This window comes from Zosterops lateralis (assembly GCF_965231275.1).
Source record: "Zosterops lateralis genome assembly, chromosome: 10".
Lineage (NCBI taxonomy): Eukaryota > Metazoa > Chordata > Aves > Passeriformes > Zosteropidae > Zosterops > Zosterops lateralis.
Window position 1 is genome coordinate 3028336 of NC_139770.1, and position 9986 is coordinate 3038321.

At 40.3% G+C, this 9986-nt stretch overlaps 1 long non-coding RNA gene across 1 annotated transcript in view; it reads right to left on the reverse strand.

Moving 5' to 3' along the window:
* LOC310913224 overlaps positions 1–8433 on the reverse strand; it is a 36539-nt gene extending 28106 nt beyond the window's left edge. Inside the window, exon 1 of the long non-coding RNA XR_014590781.1 lies at positions 8201–8433. This is a non-coding gene — a long non-coding RNA (uncharacterized lncRNA). The remainder of the gene's footprint in view (positions 1–8200) is intronic.
* Positions 8434–9986: the final 1553 nt, after the last annotated feature.

The window sequence follows — 9986 nt, forward strand, 5'->3', positions numbered from 1 at the left end:
ACGGCTGAAACATCCTCTTCCTATTTTTCTGAAATCCCCACTCCCAGAAGTCTCCAGAGTTTTTTGGCAAGATCATAAAACCGGAGCAGCATTTCATGGAGTCGCTTTTAGTTAATATCACTGTATTAAATAAGATCTTTCCTGCAAAGGAAAGAAAATGATTGTTCTCCCTCCTAAGCCGACTGTGTAAAATGTTCTTCAATAAAATCTAAGAAATTAATATTCAATGATTTACAGTAAATCTCTTGAGCACAGGAGGTTTGCTCGAGACAGGAAAAGCAAACACTTATGGGGTACATTATTATGATGGCTTATGCTAATTAAATTGAAGCAGAAATCCTTAATTTATGCTTTACCATCAAGTGCAAAGGGGAAAATTCTTTCTTGGTTCAAGCTTTATCTTGTTAAGAAGATTTACCTCCTTATTTCCTAGAATAAAGAGCTATTTTTGAGACTCTAGTGAGAAAGCAGAGGCTTGCAGAGCTTTTCTCCATGTTGCCATGACACTTTGGATCTCAACCTACAGTTCAATACAATAGCTGCAATTAGGTTAATTAGAACATTATCTCAAAGTACACAGCTATTGTACAAAAGAAGAAACATTCTCACTGAATGTGCTGCTTAGTCACCAATAAATGATTTTTTTTAAAAAAAAAATTACATTTTTTCTAATTATAATGAATAATTTATTTCTCCCATGGACGCTTGACATTTAAATATTGTAACTCAAAAAAAATAAACCATCCAACATCAGCTCAGGACATGGGGAATTTTTCTGACCTTTTAGTTATTTTCCTTCCATGAAATAATGAGAGAAAAAAAAAGAACGCCTATAATAAGGGATTATATTATTTTGGCTCATTAGTTATTTCCAAACTCAAAGGCCTTAATGAACTCCCCATGTGGATGTGGTGCTTAGGAACAGGGTTTAGTGGTGGACCTGCAGTGCTGGGTTATTTGGATGGACTTGTTGATCTCAGAGGTCTTCTCCAACCGTAGGGACTCTCTGACTCAAATAAACAAAGCTTTTACTCTGCACACAACAAAAAATAGCCAGGTGTAGACTAAAAAAAATACCAGAAATTAGGTATAAAAATTATTAACCTGATGAGATGGGGGGTGAGGCCGCCAGGAGTCAACTTCTCTTCATATTGGTGTTATGTCAACTGAGAAAAGACAAGCTTTAAGGGGAAAAAATGAAATATTGACCCATTTTCTAAAGCACAGGAGGAAAAGGTACCAGGAATGTGTGGACAAAAAGCAGCTCCATGAGAATCCATTGGAATTTGGTCACAGATGTCAAGAGAGACAGATCCAGGTCAACTGTTGACTTTAAGCCATTAAAGATGTGAGATAAACATTCAATTCATTTTCTAAAACTCAGCTCGAGCACAGGAGGAAAAGGTACCAGGAGCCTGTGGACGAAACGCAGCTCCATGCGAATCCATGGGAATTTGGTCACTGATGTCAAGAGAGGCAGATCCAAGTCAATTCCTGACTTTAAACCATTAAAGTTCTGAGATAAACATTCAGCTCCCTGAAAGTGTTTTGTCTGGCTGTTCCCAAGCGACACCAGAGGCACTCAGGGCGTGTGTGTGACAAACCAGGACTCTGCCCCAGGGAACAGAAAATTCCTCTTCTGCAGCCTCCAAAACCAATCTGAGCTGAGCTCCCACCCCTGGAGAGCTGCAAGGCTGGACAAACCCTCTGTGGGCAGTGACTTCCCAACATTCATCTCATGAATGTCACCCCTGTCACTGGAAATATCAAATGCCAACGTTCTCATAATTTATTTCCTCCTATTTGACAGGCAGGGACTTTCTGAGGACAGAACTCCAAACCTGAACATTTGTTTTTTGCTGTTTCATGTCTCACATTTGTTCCCATTGCCCACCCCGTTTATCAATCATTTTCACTAATCAGGACTGCCTGTATTTATCTTCCATAATCACCAACTCTCTTCTTGCCACGTCCTGAAGATAAGAGAGTTGCTGTCAGATTTTATGCAAACCAGGGACATCTCTGGGGTGAAATGATGGAACACCAGTCCCTGGGAAATGACTGCAAAATATTCCCTTAACTTCAAGAAAATTGTTTTCACTGATAAGGAAAGTTACTAACCAGATGCTCAGCTGAGCACATGAGGATAATTCACCCAAGAGCCAATTTTTGGTACTTTTAGCATCCACAGTTCACAATTTAAAGGATTTTGGTTTGATATTTAGACCAGTTCAAACCTCTCAAGTCCATTTTTTCTTTATTTTTTTTCTTATTTTTTCATTGCTATGCGAAGGATGATGTTTGTTATAACCCAATTCTTTGCTCCTGTGAGACAAGTACAAGTTTGCTGAGCTGGTACTTCAGGTGCATCTGACACAAGTTAGAAACAAACTCAAAGATAAATATAAATGCAGACAAATTTCACCTAACAAAATTCTCATTTCAGACAGAAAAATTTCACTACTAAATTCCAATTTCATGTATTTCATGTTCTGTGGTGCCCAGGGGTGCAGCTCTGAGCTCACAGTCAGTGTCACTCAGCTCTGCACACAGCAGGGACACAAAACAAATCCTTTTCCTGCTGCACACCAAGGACAACTTTCAGCCCCAAAAGCACAAACAAGGGTGGGCTGGAGGGAGGAACAAGAAGGATGAGACCTCACAACCTGGAGCTATAACTGAACAATTAAAGCCCAAAATGCAAATGGACCAAAAATCATAAAAGTGTAAGACTTCATGACCAGTCATCCATTTTTGTGACCATTTTGGGTCCACCTTGTGTGTAGCCCTGGCCAGGCTCTTGTCCTGCCCAAGGTGTATCCTGGAGGCCTTTTAATAAATATCTATTTTATTCTCCAGCTCTGTCCAGTCTCTGTTTCATGTCAGCCTTCCCCAAACCATCACCAAGGCAGTGAATTAGCAGGGGAGACAAGGATAAAATATGTGGCTGTGGGGAGACTCACAAAGATCAAAGAGAACAAAGTGTTGATTTCCCAAAGTTGCCATTTTGTTCCTTTCTGCTTTCACCACATTTCACCAAAATCTATTTCCTTTTCTTCCAGGTAGCCGTGGCTGCTGCTGCCAATCCAGTTTGCCATCGCTGGGATGGGAAAAGATTCCATGGAAATCTCTCACCTTCCCCTATCTCTGCTCAGGCTCATTTTCACAGACGCCCCATCTGTGAGGGAACATCCTCACCTCATCCCACGCCTCCTTCTCCTCTCCCCCTGCCACTCTCCCTGGGCCCTTTCTCACCTTTTCTGCTTCTCTCCAGCCAAGCCCTGCTCATTCCCCTGAAGAACCTGACAAGCTGCAAGCCCTCAGCCCAGGGCAGGGATTTCTGCTGCCTCTTGTGATCTGGAAACCATCCGACCTTATCTCGTCTGTTTAGATTGCGGATTCTCCACTGGGGAAATCATCCACCTGTACCATGCCTGGTGCAAATGGAAATCTGATCCCCAGGGGTGTTTTGGGAAGAATGGGAAAAAGGAAAATCCACCTGTGCCTCTGTGAGTGTTGGTGACATCCTTGCGTCGTGTGAAAGAATTTTTTAGATTTGATTTTGTTGCGTTTTATCTTCTTTTTTTTGCCAGAGTTGGGATTAAATGCTCGAGACAGTATTTCTTGTCCAGACTCAGATGTTTATTATCTACATTACAGTCTCACAAACCCTGAGTTCTACAGCACTTGTAGCTAACAAACTACAAATGGAGCCCCATCTCTCTCTACAAGGCCTTTTAATGATAAACTGTCCAATTAAGAAATGACACCTAAATTATTTTTATTTTTAACACAATAAACAACCACCCGTGGCCTGCAATGAGGACTTTTCTATCCAATTACAAAATCTCACCCAGACTCACGAAGAAGAAGGTGAAAAAGAAGGACTCAGCCTCTGCCCTAAACCCTCCACCTTGCTTTATATATATATTACTGTATTCTAAAGCTTTAAACTCTAAGTTTTCCACCCTGTGATATCACACACTTCTATCCAAACCCCACACCCACAATCCCAGTGCTGTCACTCAATTTTGGGAGCCTTTTCCACGGCCTCAGGTCAATGCAGTGTTTGCCTGGGGGTCAGTTCCTGTCAGCACAGAAAGTCTGAAATCATCAGTGCCCAGAGTTCCAACAGTTTTTCTCACCCTTCAGCTGATTTCTCCTGCAATGTCTGTTCTTATTGTCGCCACTCACCTTCCAACAGCAGCTCTCCCTGCAGGAATTTTGGGTGACAATAATCCAGCAGCTCCTTCCTCCCCCAGAGACACTTCCCTCATCCTGCTGCTCTTTGGGGAATTAATGAGGAGCAAAGGGTGGGATGGTTCCCAGGACAGGGCAGAAACAAAGGACAGGGACTAACAAAGGACCCCACCAGCCCCAAGTCATCAACAGCAGGAGAATTCTGGGTATGGAAATGGACATCTGGCAATGCACCTCTCCAGCCCAACCCCTGGTTTTGCAGCATTTTAGACACCCAGCCTCAGCCTAACAAAATACAGTGAATTTCAAACCCATTTATAGTAATCCTTCATTAAGAAACAGGAATATTTAACCCCACCAAGGGGATAATGTGGCTTTTTACCAGAATATCAAAACAAATTTTCGTTTCTTCTGGGGAATGAGAATTTCCTCTGTGTATTATGACCATTAGTTGATATCACCTTCAAAATTAATATTTCTGTCCATCAACTCTCCAGAAATCTGTGTTTCTCACAAAACTGTGCAGAGGAATTTACAGTTTACTCACAACTGTATCCATCTGCAACACCTTTGAACAGATGTCAACATTCTTGGGCAGCTTTTTTCATCCCTGCTTACTGAGCTTCACCTATTTGTCTTAAAAAGCTTGGTATTGTATTTATTACATCTCATTTATATGAATTAAAACAAATTTAATGCCATATATTGACACTTCCAGGAGCACTTCATATTTTTTTCTTCAGCACTCTTTAATTCACTGATGCAATGCAGCAATTATTGATTTCTTTTTTTTTTTTTCCCTCCCTAAATTTAGTAGCAGCAAATGTTACTTCATTAGTGTATCCACCTAGGGGTTTCTTCACAATAAATTCTGCATTCGAGGATATTTTTATTTATGCCAGGGTTCCACCCAGAGGCAATAAAAAGCACCAGAGTCTTCCATGGATTGTCTGGATTTTGTTCTCCCTTTATTCCTTAAGTTTGTTCACCCCCAGTCCAAGCTCACTTAGGGGTTAAAATGAAGTTTCAGTCTAGAGGCATAAAAATGGTTAAAATTGGAATTAGAGAGGGAGAAATCCAAGCAATAAAACAAATTCTCAGCATCAGTTCATTTCTTCCTGGCCTGTCACTTGTTCCTTGTGAGTTTTGAGTGGGGACAGATTTATGGGGCAAATCAATCATGGGCAGAAAGAAATCTGTCCTTAAAGGGTGTCTGGGGCAGGAATAAATATTGAGTACAGAGCTCTTGGCTTGAAAGGTTTATATTGAAAGAAAATAAAAGAAAAAAAAATCAAAACCCACTCGAAACACAAACAAGAGGAACAAACCTTGAAACATTTGGCAAAACCATTAAAAAACCTCCTAAATATCAACTCATTAAAAGTTACCTCTGCCCTGTGAACAGTTTGTTGCATGTAAGTAGTGGGAAAAGGGAAATTAGTTAATCTTTGTGTGTATTAGAGTAAAAATTGATATTTAAAGAGGTATTTTGCTTCTTATGGGAAGAACAGAAATATTTAGAGGACAAATTTAGGGGAAAAGCTTTAACTCCACTCCAAGAGGCAGCAGAGGTTCCAAAAGCAAAGCCTTCCCTAAGACACAGAGGGTTAAATTGAAACAAATTAATACATAATTTAGGGGGTTTTCCACCCAGGACTGTTTTATTTCACTGAAAACAGAGAACTGAGATTACATCATTCCTACATAAATTTTAAGCAACTTTCTTACCAGAGGCTTTAAGAGAGGAATATCTGGGGAACCAGATGGACACAAGCACTTGATTGTTGTCAGCTGGTACAGAAACAGAGACAAGAAATCACTAAATTGAGATTTTTATTTTTTTTTCCCCCCTCTGGTAAGAGAACAGGATGGGTTTCATTAGCCAAAGCCTTCTCAGGGAAAGAGCCTGGATGGCTTCACTGAGCCCAGCAGGAAGGGACAAAGGAAACCTCTGCTGGCTCCAAGTGCTTTAATTTTTACCCCATAAACAATTCCAATGAGACGAGCTCTGTAATAGCTTTTTTATGATAATTATGTCTATTTGTTTGGTCTTTTACCAGATCATTAAAGCTACTGAGGTTGCTGGAGAGCCATTCTTTTTTTTTTTTTTTTTTTTTTTTTTTTTTTTGTCTTGAAGTGTTTTAACTGTTCTTATTTGATTACTGGAGTTTAGTGATGATAAAGATTTATAAGCAGCCAAGAAAAAGCTATTTTTAAAAAGCTCTTCTTCTGAATATCAACAGTCCCTTCCTCTGGAAATAGCTGCAGTGACAGTTTTTTCTTTATTAAAAAGAAGAAAACAATGAGAGAGAAAATAGAAAATATTTATCTACGAAATATTATCTAGAAAATATCACAAAGAAAAATAAGGGTTTTTTTCATATTACAGGCAACTGGGGAAGGCAAGCAGAAAGAAACACATTTTAGCAGTGAGGTCTGGCACAAAGTCAAGCATAAATTTTCTTCATGCATTGGGAATGCAGGATCAGGGATGAAATTAAGAATAACTTTGTTCTGCCCTGAAATTTGCCTCTCCTGGCATGGGATTGGTGTTGTCAAGCCACGGGATGGGTGGGTGGAGAAGAGAAGAGAAGGGATAGAAAAATACAGACACATAAAAGTTCTTCCAGCAGAACTCTGAACTGAAGTTGAAAACCTCACCTCCAACAGCCCAAGGGTTGGGTCAAGGAAATCAAGCTCTGAGACACCTTCCAGAGCAAAATTTTCACCATTTGGCAGCCTGAGAAATCAAAACGTGACAGAAAAATCCCAATTCATTGACAGGTGATCTCATTTAAACACACAATTTTAGGTTTTTCTAATTGTTTTGTGAGTCTGAGCAGTTTTGTGCAGCTCACTGAGTCCAACAAGAGCATTTGCCACCTGCACTGTGATTCTCAGAGATTTCATTGTGATCCCGTGCACACATCCCTGCAGTTTTGGCATCAATTCCTCTGCTCTCACTTGGGTGTTATTTATTGGACCTGCTTAGCCTTTGTATTTCCTAATAGGTTTTGAAGGTGGTGTTGCAGGCACTCCTTGGTGTGCTCTGTGTGCTCTGTATTCACATTTAGATTTAGATTTAGGCATTTACATCGTTCTCCAAGATGTGAACTGAGCTCCTATGAGCCATTAAATATCATCTCCCTCCACGAGACTCTCTTATTTTCCAAAGTCTCAATCACATCTCCATGCAATTTGATTTTTGCAATTTTGATATTTCCTTCCACGTAAAACTTTCATTTACATTTTTAATACCACAGATTTTGCAGAAATTAATGAATTTGAAATGTAGCATGCTTTAGATCACTGTTGCTACAAAAGAAGAGTGTTTTGGGGTTTTGGGATTTTTTTTTTGTGAGGTTATTTATACAGAAATATTGTATATGACTCGTTATTTCTTCACTGAGGTGACTGTCCTGGGTTGCAGTGTAGGATGTACACAAAGTATTTATTCTATCACCATCTCCATGAACTGTTAAACCAGGTGGGGCAGTGTTTTCCCAGGCCCCTCCTTTGGGCTCTTCTGCTCATGGCCCATCAATGCCTTGCCCAGGACTCACAGGGAACTCCCTCCAGGAGTTATCTCTGTTTAATGGGCCACCAAGGCCCCACTGCAGGACTGTCTGTGTTTAATGGGCCACCAAGGCCCCACTGCAGGACTGTCTGTGTTTAATGGGCCACCAAGGCCCCACTGCAGGACTGTCTGTGTTTAATGGGCCACCAAGGCCCCACTGCACGACTCCTCATCCCATTGGGAGATGCTCCCAATGCCCAGGGGGAGGAGCCAAGCATTCCCACTTGGAGAGAATCTGGGATTTGGGACAGGACAAGCAGCCCTGAGCCACTGGATTCCCAGAGGAGCAGAGCTCCCAGACCTTTCTGTGGGATCACTGCTTCAGGAAGAGCCCCTCACCTGGACTGCTCCCACCACCCTGCTCAGGGTGTGTTCTGACTCTGTCAGTGCTCCTTTGTGTTATTGCATTTATTTTATTTTAACTTTTTACCTTTCTTCTTATTAAATTGTATTTCTGACTTGGAGCCTCTCACACGTTTTGCCTTCAAACCAAGACAGTGACTTTTCAGGGTCTGCATTGCCAGAATCAGAAGATTTGACACAATTCAAACACTGGAAATTTGTCCTCTGCTCAAACACAAACCATGCCACGATGGGGAGTCCCACACAAAATGTTCATAAAAACCCCTACCAAGCATCACTCAATAAAAGCTTTTTTTCTGGTCCTTTTAATAAAAAGAGCAGCTCCTGAGAACTAGAGCAATACCAATGTTTATCCCTACTGTGATTAAAATATATATATAAAATATCCCAGACAGAATTAATTGTCCTGAGAAAATAAAAAGGTTTTGGTACAGAAAGTTGGATGAAATTATCATCATCATCATCATTATTATTAATATTATTGTTGTTGTTGCTGCTGCTGTTATTGTTATTATCATCACTGTTGTTGTTATTATTATTATTATTATTATCAGTATTATTATTATTACTATTATTATTATGATTACATTTCAATTGGAGTTTAGCTCTACTGACACTGCTCCTCTCTGTGGTGCCACCAAGGGAAATTCCTGGCTGATCCAGGATTCCCAGAGTTTGGGGTGGTTTAAACAGCAGGATCCAAGGAAATTTGTTCTACAGGGCCATTGCAGCTGTTTAATCCAGGTTTTCTGGGGAAGTTTACACACAGCTCCACCAGACACTCTCCCTGAAATCTGATTTAAAAATCCCCAATTCTTCCCAAAACCCCATACCTGAAAAAAAAAAAAAATCCTATCTGCTACTGCTTTAAGAGATCTGCCGCAAACCCACAGCTTGCCAATGGCTTTTACAGAGAATTCAAGAAAATTTGGGAGGTTTGTGAAAAGCACAGAAATTAAATATAACTCAGAGTTTGCCCAATCCTTTAATGAAATCAAATTAAAAAAAAAACAAAAACAAAAACCCATACAAAAAACAAACAACAAAAAAACCCCACAAATAACCCAAAACAAACAAACCAAAAACCTCCAAGAAACACAAGACAACCAAACAGAAAACACACCCCTCCAAAAAAAAAAAAACAAACAAACAAAAAAAAAAAAAAAAAAAAAAAAAAAAAACCACCAAATAAAAACCCCCAAAAGTAAGTTGTAGTGCATGGAATCTCTAAACTTCCACCAATACATTTTCATTCATTTTATTTTGCTTTTTCTTCAGAATTTTCCTGAAACAACAGATCCTGAATACCCCAGAGAAAGAGCTGGACTGGGATATAGCACTCTGTGTCTGGGCATTAACTGTAAAATTTTAAATGAACTCTCCCTACAGGAATTTCATTAGGTTAGAAATAATTATTAACAACAAAACATCCTCAAGATCAAGCCCCAGGATGATGGAACTCATCTCAGTCTCCAGGCAAGTGTGCAGAATTTCCAAGAGATGCTCACGTCCTTCCTGTGACCCAGCAAACCACCCGTGGAAAAGGGGCCAGGGCTGCTTTCAGCTCAAAATTGTGAAGGGGGAGAGATCAGGAATTAATTGAACAGAATGGAAGGGAAATAAACAACCAAGGTGAGCTCCGACCTGCAGCATTTCCATGTAGACACCAAACACAGCTCATGTAAACCTCATCTCACACCAAAAATCCAGCCCATCACATCTGTTCCCCCTGGGAATTATAAAGATGTTTCATCTGATGCACCAGCTGCTGAACCTCCTTAGGCCTGGCAGGATCCAAGAGGTTGGAATGGCAAAATTTTGATTTCTGCAGGAAGAGCTGAGAGGG